Here is a 23,317-nt window from a genome sequence, read left to right on the forward strand (position 1 = left end):
ACGAATAACCATAAGCATACAAACAAAAATAAGTAATTATGATGACATAATTGTATGCAATTACAAACCTTCCCATGAAAGTTCTTGTCAATCAGTATATTCGCTGATTTAATGTCACAATGTACATATACGAAGACAGTATGCTCATGGATATACTCAATACCCCTTGCTGTATCAAGGGCAATTTGGACTCGAGTAGACCATGGTAGTGGGTCCCTTACTGGGTATTGAAAATAATAAATGTATATATAAATTGTGTTTGTTTGAACTCATTCGATCAGTAACATAATTGCGTTTTAGGTTTAATTGACCTGACTTGATCCATGCAAATGTTGACTTAAGTTTCCATTTTCAATGTATTCATAAATCAAGAAAAGCGAACCCTTGACACAATATCCTATTAAGCGAACCTACGTCACATATGCTCAATATATAAGGCTCCGTATACCATTTTCAAGACAATTTAGAGGTGGCAATGATCAACACTGTAAACCATAAACGAATCATTATGGATATACTATATCTTAGCTAACGGGTTAAAGGAATAACCCGTTCAGAGCTCAAACCCGATTTGAATTGTTTCTCAATCTCTAGATACCGTATTGTTGGGTTTCAACGGTGGTTCGGAACGAAAACGGTCAAATATATAAAACCCGTTCTAGTTAATAATTATTTCGTTTGGATAGATATTAATCAACATTAATATATATGTACATAAACGAACTAGAAACGCAGCGGATAAATAAACGATTAACACGAACCATAACCGAAACCCAAAACCCGGATCCTATTACAACGTTAAACGAGTACGATTAAACATAAATAATAAACAACCATAGATTAGTTTGTCGATATACCTCGGTTATCGAAACCGGGACGACACCGAGGGCTAACGATATGAGCTAGATGACACAATCAAAGAACCAAGAAATCCGGTGGGTGCAATTATAGGCGGCTAGTGGCGGCGCTCCGGTGAACGGCGGCGACGCGACAACAGTCGGCAAACGCAGCAGCTGTTTATGGCAGCAACGGAGCAGCAACAGTAACTGTTGAAGTCTGCAATGGTGGTCCGGTGGTGGTATAAATGCAGCAGCAGTTCAGCTCAGGTGGAGGTGGTCCGGCGAAGTGGTGGCTGGCAGATCTGAGCTGCGGTGGAGGTCCAAACAGGACAACAACAGTGGCAGCCGAAGAATAGCGCAGCTTAGGCTGCCGGAAAATAGCGACGGCCGGAATTCCGGCTCACCGGAAAAACGACATGCCGGAAAACGGCGGTGGTGTTATGGGTGTGGCTAGGGTTTTTCAAAATGGAAAGCTTAGTTATTTAATACAAAGTAATTATACTATATATAGAATAATAACTAGGGTTTAAACCAATTTGAACCCATTGGGCTTAAGCCCAAACACCAAAATAAAGCCTAATCCATCTTTGATTGTGTCGGGCCTAGTCAACATGTAAGTGGGTTAATATATCGTTACCCCCGGTGTAACTCATACCGGGTCACATTCGGGTCGGTTGCGTTGACTTGACCCGGACCAACCATTAAATCCAACAGTCTCCCACTTGGACGGATTTGGGTCAAGTATCACAACGCTAATAGCTAGAGGCGTTCTAGCTACTCATAGCTGTCCCCAACCAAATATGACATTTTTTAAATCCATAACCAAAGTATCTTGGAATACCTTATTGCAAGATAATGAATTTATAGTAATCGTTGTCATCTATCATTTCTGTATAAGACATTAATTGAACAATGAGATTTGGGTCAAGTATCACAACGCTAATAGCTAGAGGCGTTCTAGCTACACATAGCTGTCCCCAACCAAATATGACATTTTTTAAATCCATAACCAAAGTATCTTGGAATACCTTATTGCAAGATAATGAATTTATAGTAATCGTTGTCATCTATCCTTTCTGTATAAGACATTAATTGAACAATGAGACATGGATCAAATCAATCTCGTATAGTGTTCAATTATTGTAGTTCTTGATATAGAGTCAAAGTGGTCCATTCAAACACACAGTAAGTTTGGGTGAGGCCTCACACTTTACCAGTTTGAATCAACGAGGGCGTCAATATGTCTAACTGTTACATTTTAATGTAAGAGTACAGAATCCCATCTCGACTATATACAACTCTCACTGAACTCCAGAACATTCCCAATCAATGCCTTTATGGCTGGCAGTTACGCAACAACGGTTGACATGATCAAAGAGTATTCCTCAGTAAACGAAAGTTCTAATATGTATCTCAGGTCTTAGGATACTAAATGAGCATACTATTATCAAAACATCTTATGATCAAGATCCACGAAGATGATTTGATGCGAGTTACATCCAACGTCATTCACAATGAGGTATGTGAGTTTGGAAGTCAACTGCTTGAGTCCAAAGTCAAAATAGTCTTAATTCAAAATCGTTCCCACGAGTCTGACCGACTACGGACAATTTAGAATACAATATTCACGGATTAAACGTATTAAAATGAACATAGTTGTATTATTCAACGTTTGCATTTAACCATTAAATCAAAAGTGAACAGAGAAGTACAACTGATTAAACGTTCATACATCCAAATACTAAATCAAAATAAATCACTAGCAAGTCTAAGCCCGATAGCATCTCTATGCTGATCATGCTTGTCTTGAGTCATCGGCTTAGTGAACGGGGTCAGCTAGATTTTGATATGTGTCTACTTTGCTTATCATGATGTTACCTTGTTCCAGTATTACTCGTACATAGTGGAACTAAAACTGTGCTTGGCCATGTGATGATAATTGGGCTCTTTGGCTTGAGCAATAGCACCTGTGTTATCACATATCACGTCGATCATTTTCCTAAACTTGGAATTAGATCGAGGTTGGCTATGAATTTCTTCATCCAAGCAGATTATGAGCGAGAAACATCTCGGTCATTTTGGAAGTTAGCGTCAGTGTAACATCTTACAATGAGCTCCTCTTCCACTCCTCCAAACACGCTTACGAGACGTCAAGTCTAGTGCATAATATAGCATACATGACAGAGCCAATCGCTGAAGCATATGGAATTGCTTGCATGTGCTTTGTCTTAATGTCCGTTGCCGGAGATTGCGATTTGCTAAAACGGTTCCTTTAGCAATGGAACAGCTCCTATCTTGGAGTTGTCCATTGAGAAGTGTGTCATGACCTTGCTTATGTATGTACTTTGACTTAGCCCTAGAAGCCGCTTAGATCTATCTCGGTAGATCTCGATTCCCAGAATATAAGCAGCTTCTCCAAGATCTTTCATTGTAAAACAAGATTCCAACCAGTGCTTAACTCCCTTAAGCATAGGAATGTTGTTTCCAATTATCAGTATATCATACACATACAAGATGAGGAATGATATAGTGCTCCCACTAGCCTTTCTATAAACGCAAAGATCATCTTCATTGTTGATAAAACCAAACTCTTTGATTTTCTCATCAAGTGAAGATTCCAGCTTCGATATGCTTGCTTAAAATTCACTTTCTCCCTAATGCCCGACCTTCGGGGAGTAGCTCAATCAAGTTCTAGACTAGATTGTCATGAATAGATTGCATCTCGGCGTTCATGGCATCTCGCCGTTTCTCAGATTCCGGATCCAAGATTGCAGATATGTAGTTAGTAGCTTCGTCGCCAGACTCGGCTACTAATAAGACTTCCGGACCATCCAAATGCCATAGGTATCTAGGATTGGGTGCGAGAGTCCTAGTACTTCTGCGAACGCTCGTGTTCATGTCTGATGTATCAACAACAACAACTTGTTGATCAGACACTCTAGCTTCTCAGCGGTTGTTTGTGGTTCTTGAATTTCTTTAAGATCGACAAAATAATCTCCAGTTCCACGATCGAGAAATTCTTTCTCGAGGAAGTGGTCTTTCCTCTTGATAGAAATCATATTTGTATCAGGATGAAAGAAGTAATAACCGCTTTGGTAGTAGTATTTGACGAATGCGGGAAACGGTCATAAGGGCGAAACTCCAAAAGGGAGTGAGGCAAGTTGGTTCTACACATCATCGATCAAACCATGTTTAGCAAAGTTCGATTCCTCCTCTCGCTCACGCCATTATGTTGGGGTGTGCCAGGTGGAGTGAACTGTGAAACAATTCCACGCTCTTTTAGATGAATGATGAACTCTGAGCTGAGATACTCTCCACCTCGATCTGATTGAAGTATCTTAATGGTTTTACCAAGTTGGTTTTCCACTTCGTTTTGAAACTCTTTGAACCTTTCAAAAGTTTCATGCTTGTATTTCATAAGATACACATAAGCGTATCGACTATAATCGTCGATAAAGGAAACGAAGTATCTTTCATGGTTTCTAGTCATGGTTCTGAAAGGTCCACATACATCAGTATGTATGAGTCCTAACAGATCTCTTGTTCGTTCACTTTTATAAGTGAAGAAGTCTTTGACGAGTTTGCCAGCTAAGCAAGACTTGCAATTGTCAAAAGAGTCCGGTCCATTTGATTCAAGAATCCCTTCGGATTGGTGTCTTTTAACTCTTGTCTTGCTTGTGTGGCCAAGTCGGCAATGCCATAGAAATGTATCATTGATGCCAGATCTGATACGTTTCGAAAGATTATATATGTTATTATTAGTTTGAACATCAATCTCTTATATATCATTTCGAGGTTTAGCCTCAAAATAAAAGATATCATTTAAGTAAGCAGAAATAGTCATGCCATTAAAACACGTACTTAAAACCTTGTTCAAACAGTAAAGAAACTGAAACGATGTTGCTGGTCCAACCAGGAGCATACAAATAATTATTCAAAAGAAAAACTAGGTCAGATGGACAAGTAAAAATGAAAATTTCCAGTTGCCAGAACTGGTACTCTCTTCTCATCTCCAACGATGAGTTCCATGTTGCCTTTATTCAGTTTCCTCCACTTCTCAGGCTTCTGCAAGACATTAACGATGTGGAAACCACATCCGGTATCAAATACCCATGTGTTGCTAGAGACAGTGAAAAGTTCAATAACGTATATGGAAATACCTCGAGAAGAGCCTTCACCATTGGCTCTCTTCATTTTGATATCAGCAAGGTACTCGGGACAGTTTCACATCCAGTGTCCCATTTGGTTGCATCGGTGGCACTGGCGCTCCTCAGGGGGCGGCGGTGGTATCTTTGGAACCCCTTTGTTAGCATTGGTGGCACGAGGGGCAGCAATGGTAACATTCTTCTTGCCTTTACCCTTATAACCCGGGTTCTTGGGATTAGGCTTCTTGATACCAGCAGATCGAATCATCATAAATTGATTGGTCCTAAAAGGAATGTTCATCTCAGCCGTCTTGAGCATGTTATGAAGCTCCGGCACTGTCTTCACCCAGCCATTCATGTTGAAATTCATTACGAACTGGTCGTATGAGCTGGGGAGAGAGTTGAGGATGAAATCAGCTGCCATCTCATCAGGCAGGGGATAATCAAGTTTCTTGAGCTGATCGATGTGCCCCTTCATCTTAAGAACATGCGCACTAACGGGAGACCCTTCTGCCATCTTGCAACTAATGAGCTGTTTCATGGTGTCGAAACGTTCTTGACGGGCTTGTTTCTGGAACATGCCCTTGAGTTGCTCAAGCATCTCATAGGCACCAAAGTCTTCTAAGCCTTTAGCAAGCTCAGAAGTCATGGTGGCTAGCATAATACAGGAGACCTTGGCAGAGTCATCCTTATGCTTGTCAAAAACTTTTCGTGCAGCGGCTGTGTTGTTTTCAGGCTCGGCTGGAACATGTCCATCGAGAACATACAGGCGCTTTGCCATGGTGAGAACAAGTCTCAAGTTGCGGTGCCATTCGATGAAGTTGGTACCGTTCAGTTTATCCTTCTCAAGGATAGTCTTAAGGGCGTAGGGTGAGATTTCGTTTGACGACATCTGATTAATTAAGCAAAAGTAAATTTAATTAGTATTTTCGACGTTGTAGTCCTATTATTAATGACCCAATAACATTAATTAATTAGGAGTATGAGAATCCGGCTTCCAGTTATTAAAGGCAGCTGTAGCACACAACATTAATAAGTGGTAAGGCAGACTGACAACGATTGTCAATTGTGAATAGAGCACAACTCTCGGTTATGAGGCCTATAGAGACAACGATTGTCTGTGTAGATACGTTTAGCCTTATCTTTACCCACTTTAAGTCTCCAGACAGCTTTAGCACGTAATAGGAGAGTAAAGTAATAGTTGTCCTAGTATAGTGACGTGTGAAAGGGCCGGATCTGTCAACGAAACGCTTTCACCTTGATGGGATAGGCTAGAAAACGAGTGCGGTGCTGTAGCTCCAAACACTCGAAATTTCGCAGTATGCCTCAAGTGTGACTTGTAGTAGGATTGACATAAACTATTGGTTTTAAATTGGGATTAATTTTAAAATTACCAAATAGAGTAAAAATCAAATTTTACTGTATTTATTATCGGAACGAATTGATGAACCCTTTCATCTCTCAGGACACTTAGTTTTAAATAACCTATTTAAAAACTAAGTTTGTCGCGATATGACTAACCAATTTTAAGTTAATAGAAATCTATTAAGTTATTAGTTTTGGAAATCAAAACGCTTTTAATTTGCAAAACATAATCGGTTAATAAAATGTTTATTTTCAAATTTATTTGGTATTAGGTCGGTGATATTATAATCCTATTATAAACAATCCAAGAAACCACAATAGCAAATAATATGTAAATCCTTATGGCCAAAAGGTGATCGGTCTCGCTAGAGCTAATTAATGAGACCGATCGGGTCAAGGGGTTCACAACACAAAGTAACCACAAGGGTGGACTTCTTCGTGCATCCCGTCATCTTGCCCGAACTCCCACTAACTCCAAGAAATCCTTGAGCTCGTCCTCGGTTATCTTCGCGTCTTCTTAATTACAAATTTATAATACTAAAAATAATATCCTATTACAAATTTGAACCATCCAAATGGCCAAAAGAAAACCGAAAAATAAAATATAACCGTTTACAACTTTTGAACCATCCATATAGCCAAAAACAAGCTCAACAACCAAACACAACCAAACAAACATAGGTCGGGGCGGATTTACATATTCAAAATAAATAAATTTCGGGTCGTTTTGACTTGGTCAAATAAAATAAACAAAACTTTGACCAAATCAAAAATTACCCGAAAACAAATCTAGATCTACAAACTTTAATCGATTTAAAGTTTGAGATGTAGATCCAGTTTAAACAAACCGGTATCGACTCGTACGTTGTAACCGTGGCTCTGATACCACTGTTGGGTTTCAACGGTGGTTCGGAATGAAAACGGTCAAATATATAAAACCCGTTTTAGTTAATAATTATTTCGTTTCGATAGATATTAATCAACATTAATATATATGTACATAAACGAACTAGAAACGCAGTGGATAAATAAACGATTAACACGAACCATAACCGAAACCCAAAACCCGGATCCGATTACAATGTTAAACGAGTACGATTAAACATAAATAATAAACAACCATAGATTAGTTTGTCGATATACCTCGGTTATCGAAACCGGGACGACACCGAGGGCTAACGATATGAGCTAGATGACACAATCAAAGAACCAAGAAATCCGGTGGGTGCAATTATAGGCGGCTAGTGGTGGCGCTCCGGTGAACGGCGGCGGAACGACAACAGTCGACAAACGCAGCAGCTGTTTATGGCAGCAACGGAGCAGCAACAACAGCTGTTGAAGGCTGCAATGGTGGTCCGGTGGTGGTATAAACGCAGCAGCAGTTCAGCTCAGGTGGAGGTGGTCCGGCGGAGTGGTGGCTGGCAGATCTGAGCTGCGGTGGAGGTCCAAATAGGACAACAATAGTGGCAGCCGAAGAATAGCGCAGCTTAGGCTGCCGGAAAATAGCGACGGCCGGAATTCCGGCTCACCGGAAAAAACGACATGCCGGAAAACGGCGGTGGTGTTATGGGTGTGGCTAGGGTTTTTCAAAATGGAAAGCTTAATTATTTAATACAAAGTAATTATACTATATATAGAATAATAACTAGGGTTTAAACCAATTTGAACCCATTGGGCTTAAGCCCAAACACCAAAATAAAGCCTAATCCATCTTTGATTGTGTCGGGCCCAGTCAACATGTAAGTGGGTTAATATATCGTTACCCTCGGTGTAACTCATACCAGGTCACATTCGGGTCGGTCGCGTTGACTTGACCCGAACCGACCATTAAATCCAACACGTGTTACATCGAAGAAGTTCAAATTAAACACCTCTTACCAGGCTTAGGTGATTAACATGAGTTAAAACCTTTAGCTCAGCTAGAAATTCTCGTGATGCTTGCATATCCATCTGCTTGATAGCAACTTTCTGCAAGACTTTGACGTATTAGAAAGACAAGAAAAAATAAAATTATAATACACACTTATCATTTATCATGGGTGTAGTATGTCTTTGAGTTCAAAGAATATACAATATAACAAAGATGAAAGGTGGAAGCATATATATAGGTTCGGATTTGGCTAAAAAGTATTTTTTTTCCTTAAAAATGCAAAACGGATTTTCAATTCTAAATTTTTTAGTCATGGCCTTTTACAACTTTTTGGTCCTAACTTTACAGCTTTTTATAAATATTAAGCATGTCCATTACAGTTACAAAAACAAATATGTGTAGCATATAATTAAATTTTCACCTCTAGTTTATAGTGAGCCAAGTAAACTGAATACAAATTGAACTATATCATATAATTCTAGCATTAGAAAAAAAATATATACATAAAACCCTAATTTCAAACCTTGCCTCTAAGCTCTGCATAGTAAACAACACCAAATCCTCCTTGACCAATCTTATTAGCAACATTGAAGTCATATGTAGCTGCTGAAAGCTCTTCATATGAAAACTCCACTGTTTTGTCAACAATTATTCCCTAACAACATGAACGCCATTCAACTTTGTACCTCTAATTAAAGATCCGATGGGGGCTAAGTTTGAAAGAGAAGACACATCAATACACGAAAACTGTTAAAGATGCACATGTGTGAAATGTCAAATGTCAAGATGAAAATAACCTTACCAAACAATACTTTGAGCATACTGTTACTAAAAAGCGAATGAATAATGAGAAATACCTTGAGCAATCATAAGCTGAGCATGTGCATTTCGTATCAATACTGAACTTGTTTCGGCCTTTTTCTTTCTATAAACTAAGCATCCTGCAAGGAACAACATCACAGCTACTACTGCTACAGTTATTGAACCTAATGCCCCACCTGATAATCCTGGTTATGCAAAAGCAGATGCTAACCTATTAACTCATATTTTTATCCAAGAAAATATCATGGAGTAAAGCCGTTGTATAATGTGTAGGAAGCTCAACTCACCTGAGCTGCAAAGATTACATGAATTGAAAAATGACTAGTTAAAATGATAATAATGGTTAATCAGTTTTCAATTACAACAAATAAAATGTGGTTCAAGTGAAAGAATATACCTGGTTTTTAAGGGTGGATAATTCTCATTTTCATCTGCCAAGAACATCTACTTTCATGAGAATGCTAACAAATAAAGGGAAAACAAACCACAACTGAACAATGTTTTAAAAAATTTTATTTCTTTTATTTCCAACAAAAGAAGGAATTCTATCACTCTTCTTCTAGGTATCTCTTTTTTTTTTTTTTTTTAAGATGAAAAATTAGTGATAACAAGACTAAAAGCCTCATTTATTAACACTTGCAATTTTAGTTTTGAAACTTTAAAATTTCTTAGTCTAAATACGCACTTCTTTTCTTATTATTAACCAATTGTGTAACTATTATTTAATCAAAATCAAGTTTATGATATATAACTAAATCTTACAAATTTTTAAGACAAGTTTATTTTCTGGAAACACAAACGTTTGTCAATCAATGATTTTTCTAATCTTAACACCTTTTTTACGTCACCACAAAAATGAAAAGCAAAAGATTGTCAAATAAGAACCAAAAAAACATTCCATTTTGATAGATGCTAACCAGCTCTGTGAAATAAATCAATGGATTCCAAAAAAAAGAAAGACAAAAAAAGGAAAGAAAGAAAAGCAAAGAACACTTCCTGCTTAGTGCAGGAAACAATATTTTGGAGCTTGTAAAAGCATATTACAGTAGACTGTAAGCTCATATAGCAGAAAAGATCGCATAAAACAAACGAAAATATAGTAACGGGAGATGGAAAGAATCAGATTTGGATGAGGAATGTGTCTTAGACGATTATCTTAAAACAGTAGGTTTTACTATTTGAACTCCCATGTGTAAATTATGCTCCTAGTTGTCTAGTTGTTCATAGACATAATGTCCTTTGAACTGGATGATTGTTTTTGTAAACAACTATTCACTACGCACAAGATTGTTTCTGGCTAGATCGACAACTCATAAGACCGTGTGTTGTGGAGTTGGGTTTGGCCCCTCACCCTTCACCCTGGATCCATTTGATAGGGTGTTGCAGTAGGTTGCAGGGAAGATGGAGATTGGCACCGTTACTTAAGTAGCACTCAAAGGGGCAATTGCCCTTGGCGCAGATGATCAACGCTGAGCTGATAGTGGGTGATACTCCATTTGTAACCACAATACTTAGTCTCATCGTGTATGTCATTGTCATAAGTACTCACCTTATTATTTGGGACCCTCTCTACCATTCTCGTTTCGGTTACCGCTTCTTATTCACTAATTAAATAGTTTTACTTAGTTTACCTTGAGGATAGGAATTCTTAGAGAAGTAGAATTAAAGTTAAGGGTTTTTAGGGAGAAATGAATACCTTAGGGCATATACTTAACTTATTTAGGTCACATAAGATAATGGTATCCTCCTTACATATATTATTATTATTATTATTATTATTATTATTATTATTATTATTATTATTATTATTATTATTAGTTTTTTATATAACTGTTGAACTTTAATTTCCTTTGTTTTGCTTCATACATATGTACTTAGAGCCGAAGGTCTCTCTGGAATCCACCTCTTTATTCCTTTGCTTAGAGGTACGGTGTGCCTACATCCCACCCTTCCCAGACCCTACTTATAGCTTTGCTGTCGGCGGGGCTTCGCTGGGTATGATTGATTGATTAGTTTACCTTGATGCGTCATTTGCCCCATAGTTCCCAAAGCCCTTGACAACTCATTTGTAATTTTTAACCTTTAGTTGAAAACTTAACTTCTTCCATCATTAAACACTTTTGGTGTAACTGTGCTCCCGATCTCACCCTAGGTCCAATGGGCCAATTTGATTCTAATTCCTATATGGTAATATCATAGATCTTGTTGATGTATGACTCAACAAATTGGTATGATTGAGTGAAAAATCCGCCATGTGTTGGAGATTGTTCAAGCCTTACTTCTCCATGCACGTCTGCCTCATAAATTCTAGTATGCTAGTATGATGCTTATGTCGCATCTGATTTTATCATAAATTGTTTACCTTCTCCGACTCTTGATCATTCTTCTTTGTATGAGCTATTTTAACGATCTAGATCTGACTCTACACTCTTATGAACTTTTAGGTGCCTTTTTTATCCACTCCTTGGGAATATGTAAACCGATAAACTCTCACCCAAATATGTTCCTTGTATTATCTTTGGATATTCCACTAGCCACCGAGGGTATTTATGTTACGATCCTCACTTTTTGTACACATATGTCATTTACCATAAGACAATTTTATTTATTCCCTCATCGGCTGTGTCTCTGAGCCTGCCAACTGTATGTTACTGCTAATGCTGCTGCTGCTGCTCCATCTCCTACTTGCTGTTGCTACTCCTACTTTTACTACTCTTACTACTGCTTCTCCTACTCCTAATACTCATGCGGCTCCTGCTCCAACCGTTTCCGCCTCTGCTATTATTGCTCCTACTGCTGCTACAATTGTAGTTGTTGCATTTTAACAGGAAGTCATGTTTCACTAAAATAAGCAATCCCAAACACACAAATTTCACAAAATTTTCCAAACGTTACAAATCACACAAACTATTGTAATATAAAAACTTCAAGAAACTCCAAGAGAGATTCGATATTTACCCAAGCACCATTTGAAAACATATCGGCTTCACATTTCTCCACAAGAACTTTATGAAATGTTTTTAATGTTTTTTGTTGGGCAAAAGCACATGAGAACATATGACAAGTTAAATTCCAACATATTGGAACATCTCAATTAGCCCCAAAATATTTTCTTTCCATCGACTTATAATATTTTTTATAATCTTAGAAGTCTTTTTTCTATAAAAATATCTTGTGAAACCTCCCTCAATGGTTTCATGCTCGAGGCCATGTTGAACAACCAATTAATAATAGGAAAATTGGTTTTAAATAATCCAAACTATACCCTATTGGTAAATATCAGTCCTAACTTTACACTTGTCTGCTGGCAGGACCAACTATTTGTGTATTTGTTTTTAACGGGCCGCGACTAACGGATGTTAACTCCGTTAGTCTTTGTCTGACGTGGCCATCCCAGTTGGCAAAAACTTGATTACGTGGAACGTTACGTGGCGGATGACTGTGTCCATCTTACCACTACACCCATCATCTTCAACCTAATACTCTTTACAACCCACAACCACCACAACACCACCAGTCCACCACCCCTGCAACCATCGCCGGAAACCCGACCACCACCATGCCCATCCACAGAAACCACCACATGAACCCACCACCTACAACTGGCCATCTTCCGGCCATCTTCTCCAACCCCCAACTTGCCGGAGTTCCGCCCTAATCTTGCTGGAGTTCACAAAACCCAGATCCGACTACCGCCGCCATTCTACTCACGCGGGCCACCACCGCCGCTACGAGTTCCAAATTCCAAGATCCGTTTGCGAGTTCCAATTTCCACTACCCAGATCCGTTTACGAGTTCCAAATTCCAAGAAATATGTAAGGTGCAAGAAACACCATCACAACATCTTATTTGCTACGACTTGAATATTGTAAAAATGGCAAGCAATATAATAGCTCACAAGTGTGTAAGAAGTTAACAATAATAAAGAAACCTAACTGGTCAGCATAATATAAGAAAAACTGAAAACAGATGTTTAAATTGCAGAATGTATTCATATTTCATAAAACGAGTAGGGTTGGGATTTCTATTGATGAAAACATAATTTAATTCACGCATCGATTGATTCTAACTATTCGTCAATAATGGATTAAAATTAGAGGCTCTTAAGAATTTAGAAATTAGTAGCAATGAAATCGTAAGGCGAACGCATACCTACAAGTAGATACGATCACTTGTTGCTTGATCTGAACAAAGTGAAGGCTTCGAGTGAGTTCGAATGGCTGCCAACGTGGTAGCGGCGGTGGTGGCCCGCGTGAGTAGCGTGGCGGCGGTAGTCGAATCTGGGTTTTGTGAACTCCGGCAAGATTAGGGAAGAACTCCGGCAAGTTGGGGGTCAGAGAAGATGGCCGGAAGATGGCCAGTTGCAGGTGGTGGGTTCGGTGGTGGTTGCTGTGGATGGGCATGGTGGTGGTCGGGTTTCCGGCGATAGTTGCAGGGGTGGTGGATTGGTGGTGTTGTGGTGGTTGTGGGTTTTAAAGAGTATTAGGTTGAAGATGATGGGTGTAGTGGTGGGATGGATACAGTAAGCCGCCACGTAACGTTCCACGTAATCAAGTTTTTTCCAACTGGGATGGCCACGTCAGACAAAGACTAACGGAGTTAACATCCGTTAGTCGCGGCTCGTTAAAAACAAATACACAAATAGTTGGTATTGCCAGCAGACAAGTGCAAAGTTGGGACTGATATTTACCAATAGGACATAGTTTGGATTATTTAAAACCAATTTTCCTTAATAATATAGGCAACACATCGAGTAAGAAAAAAACTTTTGGTAGCAAGCGATAAATATTTTAAGTATAACTTATCAACTGACGCGTTATTGTTTGTTGTGTTATCAAACGACATTAAAAATATTTTTTTTCTTTAAATTAAAAGTCGTTATGATCTCATTTAGAATTTTAAACAATTTAACGGTGGTATGTGGATACGGAAAGTTTTCAAATGCGATGGTGCGTTTCATTATTTGCCAAGATACATGATCGACCCAATGAGCATCGACACAAAGGTAGGATTCCGGTAAACCATAGTGCGACCAAACATCACTAGTTAAGTTGACACCCGTTTATAAGGTTCGAAAAAACTCAATTAAATCTTTTTTGCACATTCTCACAATTTTAAACAATGACGTCTAAGGGTGGTGCGCCTTACATGAGTGTAGCGAGGTTGGAGCGTCTCTCAAATCATGGCCGTTAAACAAGGTTTGTCAAAGTGGTTGAACGACAAACCTTCTTGAATCACAAACTTCACCATTTTATCATGAACCGATTTCATGTTATAACGAAATATTGTATATGGGTGGCAATCTTGACCCAAACTCTTTCAAATGAGTCAATTTGAGTTGTTTTAAAAATTAAATAAGTTGATTTGGGTAAAAAGTTTTAACTAAATGGGTCAAAATGAGTCTTTTGAAATTCTATCCTTTTTATTTTCAGGTCAAAATGGGTCGACAAGTTCCAAAAAATGGGTCAATGTGGGTTATTGTCATAAGGAAATGTGGAAGGTTTCGGATCGGAATGGGTTTTCGTACAACACAGGTTTCGACACGAAACGAGTTTCAAATTAGAACGGGTTCAGTTTAGGTTTCAAGCAACACGAGTTCTCACACGGGACGAGTTGGGTTTTGGTTTCTTTTCGGTCGATTCCGGACTCGCTTTTGAACATTTTTTCAGCTTTGTTTTTGTTCGGTTTGAATTCTTTTAGTTTCGTTTTAATTGATTTTTTCGATTTTGATTGATGTGGTTCGGTGTTGGCCTTTTTGTTTCATTTCCGTTGATCTTTTCGGTTTCGGTTCGATTCTCTGTGAGGTTTTTTTAACGAGGACAACGTAGGAAACATTTTGTGTTTTTACTTTTTTTGTTTATGATTTATATTTTGAGTTATAATTTTTTTTTATTATCTATGAATATTTTTTGAGGGTTTTTTATCTTAATAGAAAACTCCTTAAAGAAAAATTCAAAAAAAATAATAAAATAATCATAACTTAAAATATAAATAGGAAACAAAAAATCTAAAAAAAAAACTAAAATGTTTCCGCCATTATTCTCGTTTGAGAAAAATATTGTTTTAGTCCCCGTGGTTTCTAGGCGAAGTCACTTTTAATCCCTAAACAAAAAATGAACTGTTTAAATCCCTGTTGTTTAAAACTTGAACCGTTTACGTCCCTCCGATAATTTCATGTTAATTTTTCCATTCAAAAAGGTCTGCATTTACAGTTTTACCCCTGATTGATTATAATAGGTGAAAGACACAGTAACCATCATCGATCATCATTTGAACCCTACCTGACAGCCCATTCTTCACTAGATTACAGCCCATGATAATATGGAGCCCTAATTGATTGATTCTTCTACTTCGTCTTCGATTCAATTGGAGCCCTATGTAACTATCATCTTCGATTGGAGCCAAAATGTCTCAATTCTGCTCTTCTTCGTCGGTGAAATTGAGGTCACAAGGTGTCTTTGCATCAGATTTGTTTTGCTGATGTGGTGCAGGTACGTGTTATCGTATATCCCGGACGGATGCTAAACCCGGCCGACGATTCCGTCAATCTGGCTTAAATTCCGTCACACCTAAAACATTCCGTCAATCCGGCTTAAATTTCGCCAATCGAGGTCACAAACTATTTCCGTCACACCTAAATTCGGCTTAAATTCCGTCAATTCGGCTTAAAATCCGGCGAGTTGGAGTAATATATTGATTGTTGTTGCTGCTGTAAAGATGATTGAACGGCCAGAAAAACCTACGAGCGTCTTGAAGGCCAGAAAGACGTAGCGAGTAGCCGGATTTTATAAAAGCCGGTTGAAAATTTTTTGTTGCTGTAAATTGATAGAACAGCTTGTAAAATATATTAGGGTAATTGTGTATTAGGTCCAAGATTAGATATATACCCTTGATTTTAAACTTCAGGTTAACGGCTGTTTAACTGAGGGACAAATTCGGTTCAATTTTTAAACCACGAGGATTTAAACGGTTCTTTTTTAAGGACTAAAAGTGACTCCGTCAAAATACCACAGGGACTAAAACAGTAATTTTCTCTTCTCGTTTACAAAAAAAAGAAAAAAAACTCAAAACTTGGTCCGACTCTAACCTATTCCGACCCAAACCAAAGCAACCATTTTTTTAATTGACCCGTTCTGACCCAAACTCATTCTGACCCAAACTCGTTTTGACCCGTGACTCGTTTCAACCCATGACTCGTTCGACCCAAACCAACCCATTTGCCACCTCTAAATTATTGTACCAACTCCACCCAATTCGGCTTGGTCCAATGGGAATTTCTTTAAATGATTTGTAAAATTTTTTATCAATATGCTTTTTTAAAGTTGAGTTTGAATCTTGCTTTAAGAAAGTGACACAATATTTGCAACGAGCCTCAATATCCCCGCAACGAAATCCTAGTTTCACCATACATCTTCGTGAGGAAAAACCCGTGCAACCTCTGGGTCTTTATGTACGCCGACAGGGTCTATAAAAACGGATGAATAAGACGGCTTCTTTTTGCCTTTGCTTTTGGTTTCACTTGCCATAACTAGTGGTGGTGGGGGTGAAAAAAAAAGAGGTAGGTGAGTGTAAAACGAGTTTATTAATGTGTTTTTTTTTTTGGCATTTGTAAGTGTGTTTATGACTTGGGTACTCAACCAATTGGTCCAACATCTATTTAAACACTTGGAGGAGGTCAAAAATCGGTTCCAATGGTTCTTTTTGAGCTAGGTAACGTTAATACTCGGTTCCACCGGGTATTTCGGGTATGAACCGGAACGGGTTGGAACCGGAATCAGGTAGAAACCGAGTTTATGAATAAAGGGTGGAACCGGGTAGGAACTTCTGGGTAGGATCAGGTCCTAACCGGGTTTTGGTCATATCGGGCATGACCCGGAACCAGTACCGGGTCAGTTCACGTGGTAATGTACAGAACCGGTTGCGTACGGAGTACCCGGCGTTACTTGGTCGTTAAAAAAAAACATATTTAAAGTCACCCAAACTCCTAAACGTTCTATTAAACACATCAAGTTGAAGGTCGTTGAATAAGTCATGGGTGATGATAAGGGATGAATGACGAGGGGTGATGTAACATGATGGTACGAGAAACGAAGGATGCTGGTTAATGGAGGAGTTAACTAGGTTTTAGGCTAGCTGTACATGATGAGTCGGATTGGCCCCATTAGCCGACACCGTTGGACCTGGTAAAAACTCCACCGACACTCATCACGTACGTACTCAAGAAAATTACTTCCATTAACTACCCCTTTCGTCCTTTCTTTCCATCACTATTTTTATCATTATTATGAATGCATGCATGCGTAATGTTATTTATATACATTAATTAGTGACTTGACGGATTCGATCATCTGCATCTATATTGATAATGAGGGAAATGCCCCATTCACGGTTAGTTTAAACTAAGGGGATTCCGGGATATTTGGTCGGTATGGTTCGGTTCGTTACAATATAGTATAACACTGACACTCGGTACAACAACCAAAATTAATAGATACATCGATCAACAACGAAAACTTGGATATGGGTACCAGTTCAGATAAGATGATACAGATGTTGGTATTGATGTTATTTGGTCGGAATTGATTATGTTCTTCATGACACTGTATGAATATCAAGAGAGAAAAATGAGTACAAGTACCGATATTGTTCGGACATTATCGGCTCAGTGTGTCAAGAAAAATACAGTAACAAAAAAATGATTAATTATATTTGGTCGACCCATTCGCATTCGAATTAAACTTTTATTGAAACATAGTAAAAGTAAGCACTTTGTGTTATATTATCTAAATAATGAAAATGGTAAACGACATCACTTTATATACAAATAAAAAAAGCCTAACCATGAGAATTACACACAATAAACACACCACAACAATAAATTTGAATTTTAATCGAAGATTGCATTTTAAAAATAGAGAGAGAAAAATGATAAAAAAAATATTTAAATAAAAATATAGCAAATGTAAAGGAAAATAAGTGAGCAGAAAAATCACTATTAAAAAATTTATTTCATTTGATATATTTTAGTTTTTTTTTTCTTAAACTATTAGTAAAAGTATAAAATAAGCACCTATCCTCTTAACTATTTTTTTTATTTCATAAGTTTCGACTTAGTTATTCTTTATATTATATGTTTTACGTTTTGGTCTATTTTGTGTGAGTTTATACACCACAATGTGCATATGGGATTCAACGTTTTTACGTCTATTTTTTGTTTGGTTTAATAGTCCCGTCATAAAACGCGCATCTTAAATGCTAGTTCATATATACTTACCATAAACCAAATGGATAGAATAGTGTTTTTTCTGCTCACTTGTGAGTATATATCTAAAAAATAGAAGAAAAAAAATTGACAGGAGGTCAACCATCATTAAAGCAAAAGTGTACAATCTAAATAAGCACAAATTATGTGACATATAGTAAAACTCATAAATGATATACATACATACATAAAAAAATATAAACATATCATACACATCCGCAAAATTAAAAGATTAGGGTTTTAAATATACCTTTAATGGCGGTGTGATGGCATTCATGATGTGACGGCAACAAGCGCATGATGGTAGCGGCGGCGACATCGTTGATGTGACAAAAGCGATGTGATGTTGTAGCAATGGTGGTGACATTAGTGGTGATGGTGTGGTAGCGAGTTGGCATAGCGGGGTGGTGGTATGGCAGCGGGCTGGAAGAGAAGTGGGGGTCTAGTGATTCTAAGAGTGGTGGCGGAGAAGTGTTAAATGTGGGAAACGAATGTGGGAGAGTGTAGGGTGGAGAGCTCTAACCATTGTACTTATTTTAACCTTATCATTTCAATGGATTACTGTGACATCTGCCCCGATCCGACCCGACCCAGGTACCCGTTTCTCTGACCCGATCTCTTTCTTTTATTATTTAATATATATTTATACTTATATTTTACTTTTAATAATAATATATAATTTCCTTCCCGTCCCTCTCCTTCTCTCTTTCCGCCTTCTTTTCCCTCTTGTCGCCGTCCCGCCCTTACGCCTTGTTTTCCTCTTTTTCTTCTAACTCGTTGCTTGTCCTTTGTTCCTTTCCGCCTAAGGTTGTCTGCGCAGCTCCACGCGCCAGACTCCCTTACAAGGAATCCTGCGTGAAGACCACCTGTTTCAGCGATACGCGAGATGAACTCTTCTCGCAGCGCGCTAAGAATTGTAATTCTTCTCGCAGCGCGCGAAGGACGGTAGTTCTTCCCGCGACGCGCTAAGGATTTGTAGTTCTTCTCGCGGCACGCTAAGAATCGTAGTTCATCCCTCGACGCGCGAAGAATTATAGTTCTTCCCGCGGCGCGCTAGGAATTTTAGTTCCTCCCGCGGCGCGCTAAGAAATGTGATTCTTCCCGCGGCGCGCTTAGAAATATAGTTCTTTCCGCGACGCGTTAAGGTTAGTTCTGTCTGCCTTCGCGCTCGCGCTCTCTTGACCTTCTGTGTCTGCCTTAGCGCCTTAGCCTTCTCGCGCTAACCCTTTGAGTTTTCTTCTGTTTAATCTAGCCGTTTGCTTTTGTGTTGTCTTATCTTTTGAGCTGTTGACCTAATCTGCTTTATGTCTGAAAAGTTACTTTCGGCGCAGCATGCGCACCAACCCCATTGGTTGACAGAAAAAGTGACTGACATAATCTTTTGAGAATCTGCTTTTGCCATGCTTGACCAGTACTTTTTCTGTCCTCTCCCATGCCTTTTCTCTTTTTCCCTGCTACCATATCTTTTGATATCTTTACTTTTCAGAACTTTTTACTGTTGATATCTTTTCTTTTACTTTTGGAGATCTTTTCTAGGGTTTGTGTCCCCTAGGGTTTGCCTATATATAGTACTATTTTCTTAACACTTCACACACTACACTTATTCTCTTCCTCCCTTTTTGCTCTCTGCCGTTGTTCTTCAGCCACCTCCCTCCTCTCTTGCCTCCGTCTTCCTCCCTGTTCTGCCCTGTTTTCCGGTAATATATTATATAACTTACTTGTTAATTATGCTAACTTATAATCAAGACTTAAAACCAATCATTAAAACAATAATCTTATTTATAGGTTAACTTGTGCTTGTTTAAAGTTGATTCTTGCTTTATCTTACACCGCACCGATTATCAAGTGAGTAATCTCGTACCTAATCCCTTTTTGCTTTTAATGTTTTGGGATGTTCATGTGTTCATACAAACTTAGAGTCTTAAACTTGTTTATGAACTTTAGTCGCGCAGTATCCCATGTGTTGAGGACGTAGACTTGGCTGTTTATTTGTATGTGTGGATCATTAACCGTCTTGTCGGTCTATTCCGCAGTTTTCATGGTACCATTAGATGAACACGGGAGAACTATCGTTTATGATTTTCTCTTTTGTTACACTTGCACAGTTAGTCTTGTTTGTGAGCTCAATTGTGAGCACTGGCAGTCTTGTCTCTTAGAGTTGGTCCCGATCTGATTACACCCTTGTTGAAGCCCAGACATACACATGTTGCGCGCAGATTTATTGTTATCTATGTATTGTATTAAACTTGATTTCTCACCAACACGCAAGTGTTTGACGTTTATTTTAACACATGTTCAGGTTTGCAGTAGCTGTTTTGGAGCTTGTGGACACGTAGGAAGTTTTCTTTATTTTTGACCTAGATTAAAATGTATCAAGACAAGTTATTGCTGTTCGAATATTATGATTTATAATATATTGATTTATGATGATTTATGTTATCTTATTTTTGCTTTGCGCGTGCGCGAATGAATGTATTTATTAAATATTGACACCCAATAGTGTCACGAGTAATGAAACAATATGTGGCGCCCCGATGTATAATCCGCCTTTGGTCGGGGTGTTACAGATTGGTATCAGAGCCAGGTTGACTTTAGGATAGGTGGTTAGACGTAACGGCCTAGAATACCTAAGAGTCCCTTCTCGCGCATGAGAGAAATCTCATGTTTGCGCGCTTATTGTTAATTACTCGTTATTTATGAATATGCTCGCGCTTGCGCAGTATATGATTTTATGTTTTATTTCGCGATATTTCGATTTTTGCTAAATTTCGATTTTTACTGATTTTACCTACATATTCGTTTGTTGGATTTGAAAATCCGAAAAGTCATGGTGATACATGAATAGTTGATTTTCAATTTTCATTTACGATTATGTTCTGAGGTTGGAGACTTGAAAAGTCATGGTGATACATGAATTGTCAACCTCCAATACTCATTTTCTTGTATATTTTATATTGAAGATTGAAAAGTCATGGTGATACATGAATCGTCAATCTCCAATACTCGTTTACTAGTTATTTTAAATTGGGAATTCGGAAAGTCATGGTGATACATGAATTGTCGATTTCTGATTCGAATTTGTTACCTTTATTAAGTCTGCATTTAAAGTCATTTATTTTACTTTAACTTTTGACAGTAACTGACTCCGTGAAACCAAGCTTTATAAGATTAAAACCTTGCGCTAAAACCAAGATATTAACTAAAATTAAAATTTTTATAGAATGCCTCCGCTATCTCGCCGATTTCAGAGAAGAGAAGCCTCGCGCATGCGTAGACAGCAACGTTCCCAGGAAATGGCCGCCGCGATAGCCCAAGCCTTGAGCCAAAACAATACCTCCAGTTATAACATTAAGTCCTTTAACGCGGGTAACCCTCCAAAGTTCACAGGTCTTGAAGGAGCCACCGTGATGCTCCAGTGGCTTGAGAAAATAGAAAACACTTTCCTCCACACCCAATGCCCCTCAGACAGACGAACCCTGTATGCTTCCAGTGTCCTGGAATCTAGAGCGCTTACATGGTGGAATGGAGTAGCTCATGCGCGTGGCGCAGAGGCTGCTTCTAGCATGACATGGGAGGAATTCAAGGAAATTCTGACGCGAGAATTCTGCCCTCCCAACGAAGTTAAGCGCCTGGAGGAGGAATTTTGGAATCTTAAGCAGTACAGTGGTGAAGCGCGCGAGTACGCGACGCGCTTCCATGAACTAAGTTTGCTTGTCCCTCACCTTGTTACCCCTTCCCGCCGAGCAATCGAGAAATTCCTTGGGGGTCTCCCCATGGAAATTCAAGATTCTGTATGGGCCAGAAACCCAGTAACCCTCTCTGACGCCATCGAGTTGGCCGCTGTGCTCAGCGACAACCATGTCAGAGCAGGAACCCTGTTCCTGCGGGGAACAGAAAAGACCAAACTCACCAAAACTGTCCCTGAACCAACAGAAACCAAACCAGAACCCTCAAACCATAACCAGAAACGTAGGCGCAGACAAGCTTACGCGCTTACCAACCCGCCCATTGTCCAGCAACCCATTTATCAACCTCCAGTTTACGCGCCTAACCCACTGTCAACCTACCCAACACCTCCTGTAGTCCACAACTATGCCTTAACCAATCCAGCACTCCCTGCCCCGCCAACTAAGAAACCTTACACAGGAAACCATCCCTTTTGCCCAACCTGTAGATTTCACCACCCAACTCAAACCCCGTGTCGACTTTGTACCCGATGTGGCCGTACTGGTCACCTTGCAGAAAACTGTAGAGTCCTTCTCGCCAACCCAATTGCGCCAACACCACCAGTCTACCCGCAGAACCCACAACCAACCTACCAAAACCCACGACCCAGGTCGTGCTATAACTGCGGTGATCCCAGTCATTTCCGGAACGCGTGCCCGAGACTACAAGTGCAAATCACACAAGCGAATCCGGTGAACCAGATTTCGAACCATGTGACGCGTGGACGAGCTTTTAACATAACCGCGCACCAAGCGCAAGCGAATAATGACGTAGTTAATGGTACATTTTTACTTAACGGATTTTATGCCTCTGTACTTTTTGATACTGGCGCCGATCGAAGTTTTATCTCTCGCGCCTTCGAGCAGAAGCTTGCACGACCGCGCAGCGATTTAAAAGAAAATTTTTCAGTTGAATTGGCTAATGGTGAAACTGTTTTAATTAACTCGGTGATTAAAGATTGTACGCTTAACCTTAACGAAAACGATTTTCTGATCGACCTCATCCCCATGCCTCTTGGGAGCTTTGATGTTATAATTGGTATGGACTGGCTCTCGAAGAATCGCGCCGAAGTTATTTGCGCCAAGAAGTTGATTCGCATACCTCGAGAAAATGGTGATCTTCGCATCTACGGCGAAAAACCCTCCCGCGGTCTTAAGCTTATGTCTTGCGCCGAAGCCCGAAGGCTCATGCGGAAGAAGTGTATTGCATTCCTAGCCCATGTGGTTAAACCTGCTGAAGAGAAGAAGCTTCGCGATATCCCTGTTGTGCGTGATTTCCCTGAAGTTTT

At 39.1% G+C, this 23,317-nt stretch overlaps 1 pseudogene; it reads right to left on the reverse strand.

The window, feature by feature from the left end:
• The window catches only part of LOC143577890 (chitin elicitor receptor kinase 1-like), a 37,705-nt pseudogene that overhangs the window by 3,034 nt on the left and 11,354 nt on the right, over window positions 1-23,317 (reverse strand).

Source organism: Bidens hawaiensis, unplaced genomic scaffold (assembly GCF_021521415.1).
Source record: "Bidens hawaiensis isolate Kalapana, Puna unplaced genomic scaffold, B.hawaiensis_p1.1 tig00028880_1, whole genome shotgun sequence".
Classification (NCBI taxonomy): Eukaryota; Viridiplantae; Streptophyta; class Magnoliopsida; order Asterales; family Asteraceae; genus Bidens; species Bidens hawaiensis.